Genomic DNA, 2833 nt, shown 5'->3' with positions numbered 1-2833 from the left:
CCCCAAGGCTCTTAACTGCTCTTGCCCACAAGCAAAGCTTAAGGGGAAGTCCTTTGTGCTTCCCAGGCCTTTAGGAAACCCTTCTCACCCCTACGCAACCACCACAAACTGCCCTGCAGCTCATTGAGTCTCACATCTTAGGGCCCTCAGCTGTCTTGCAGTGTCCCATTTGGGCACAGAAAACACAGAACTCCCCGAGGTCCAGCCCAGACCCTAATCCTGCATGAAACCTCTCTGTGCACAAAACCAAACCATTCACAAACCCTTGGTTGCTCATGGGCAGTCATCTACCATCTCTCCTTGTCCTCTAGCCTTCCCTGATAGTCTCCTCCCCTCCCTGACCTTCATCTTTGGGTTCCTCAAAAGCCTCACAAGAGGGGGCTATTTGCTATCCAGGCAGCAGGGTGAGCACCCCCTCCTGCCACTTGAGATCCTCTAACACTCTGTGCCCTCAGGTCTGGCCACTGTCAGCTCTGGCTTAGATCTGTGGAACTGACCTCCCCACTGGCCCCACAGTCTTTTCCAATACTTTGACCCTGGCATTCCTGGCTCCCATCACCCTTGTGGTACCCAGACTTCCAGCCTCTCCTCTCCTGGAACTCCTCCAGTACTCTCTGGTCTCTGATCTTCACTATTTGCTATCCTGGAAAGGACTCACCAACCCACTACATGTCAAGCATGGGCCTCAGGAGTGTCTCTGCCCATCTGCTCAGTCCTGGCTATTGGGCTGAGATCGTACTGTTCCCATGGCTCCTCCCAAATTCTATAGCTCACTAACTTGACCACATATGACAGTAGAATTCTGACCCCATAAGAAGAGAAATAATTACTCAGAAGATCAGGATGTAGGTACTGAAAGACCAACCCAAGAAAGTCATATTCACTCCCCAAACCAACCCTAAAGAGGATCAGATTCTACTTAGCTTGCCTCAACTTCCCCAGGCCAATAGCCTCCAATCAGAACATACTTGAGCCATCCCTGAGTTTCTGGAAGTTTCTCATATTTTATTGAGATTCAATTCATACGTTGCAAAATCTGCATGTCATGCAGTGGCTTATTGCAGTCACAGATCTATGCAGCCAACACCACTGCCTGATTTCAGAACATTCTCAGCATCTCAGAGAATCCTTCTAGGTACCATCAGGAAAAACTTCTCCTCTTCAGGAAGCCCAAGGCAACCACTACTCTACTTAGTCTATCAGTTTGCAGTTCTGAACATTGCATCCACGGAAGCATACCCGAGATTTTTTATGTCTGGTTTCTTTCCTTCAGTGTAACCCTCTCAAGGTACCCAAACTATGGCCTGGGTCAGTGCTTTATCATTTTTGGTGGCTGAATAGTTCTCCAGTACCTGAACAGACCTTATCTTGTATCAGATAATGGACACTTGGGTTGTTCCCAGTTTGTTTTTGTTGTTGTTTGTTTGTTTGTTTCTTTTTGAGACAGGCTCTGGCTATGCAATTCAGGCTGGTCTCAAGTTTGCTTTGAAGCCCAAACTGGTCTCATTAAACTTTCAAGGATCCTCCTGCCTCAGCTCCCAACTTCTGGGATTACAGGTGTACACCACCACATCCGGCATCTCAGTTTTTGACCATGATCATGAATGCTGCTATAAATGTACATGTGTACATTTTGGTATGAAATATATTTTCTCATTTATCTCAGATATCTATCTATCTATCTACATATTCACACACACATATAGTGATGTGTATATGCAAATCAAATTCCTCAAATATGATCCACTCCTACCAATCAATTTCAAATTTTATTTTTGTAGTGGTTTTAGAAGAATAGCAGTTTTAGAGAATTTTCATCTATGCCAATGGAAAGACTTTCATGGCAATTGCCAATCATTGTAGGGCTCTCTTTGACAAAAACTTTTTTTGCCCACAAAATCTCACAGTTCCCTGAAAGAGTGGTTTTAGCTTCCTAGTCTCCTTGTCTAGGTAGAGAAGTAACAGGGAAGTGTTTACTGCTGTTACTGGCATTTCAGCCGTGTTATGATCCATGTCTAAACTTGGGTAACGCATTGGCAAGCATTTCTGCACAGCCTTCTGGCCCTGGTCACCATTCTCGAGGCCATGAGAGACATTTCTTGTGACTCATGTTTGGCTGAATGGGTATGTCATGACTCACTTGAAAATAATGGTTTTACTTTTCTTTTCCTATATATCAGAGCAATTCCCAGTAAACTAATTAGGTGGTGTGAGTTCAGTTACAGATCTTTTAATATAAATATCCAGCAACAAATTCTCCTACCTTGTTCAGTGGATCCCATGTAACTAAAAGTTGGATTTTGGCTCTTATGAAGATTCTTTCAGCATTTTGAAGAATGGCCAGTCTGCTCTCCGAAGTGGCTGCACAATTTCCCACTGCCACCAACAGTGAAGAAGGGTCCGATTTCTCTGTATGGCCACAAACACCTGTCACCGTTGGCCTTTTCATCATGGAAATCCTAGTGGGGGTAGAGTGGTGTGTCATGATGATTTAGATTTGCATTTCCCTACTGAAGCAGGGCATCTTTTCACAGATTTATCAGCCATTCGTATACCTTCTTTGGAGCAATGCTTACCCAAATATTTTGCCAAATTTAATTTTTTTAATTTTTGGTTTTTGAGATAAGCTCCAGGTCTGCAGTTAAAGCTGGTTTTTGTTGTAACCCATCCAAAAAACAAAGTCCCATGATGAAAAATGGGGCAAGCCCCCAAGATGATAAATGGGGCAAGACGTCTTTTTAAAAGAAGCGCTTTTATTTTAGCTGGCCCAGTGACACAGTGCAGATGGAATTTGCAAAGCTGTGCAACTGAGTTAGAATTTTGACTGATTTTT

Source organism: Cavia porcellus, unplaced genomic scaffold, assembly GCF_034190915.1.
Source record: "Cavia porcellus strain 051 isolate PalLab524CR breed Dunkin Hartley unplaced genomic scaffold, mCavPor4.1 scaffold_17, whole genome shotgun sequence".
In the NCBI taxonomy this organism is placed as follows: domain Eukaryota; kingdom Metazoa; phylum Chordata; class Mammalia; order Rodentia; family Caviidae; genus Cavia; species Cavia porcellus.
The sequence above is the reverse complement of the archived record's forward strand: the minus strand, read 5'-3'. Positions refer to the sequence as shown.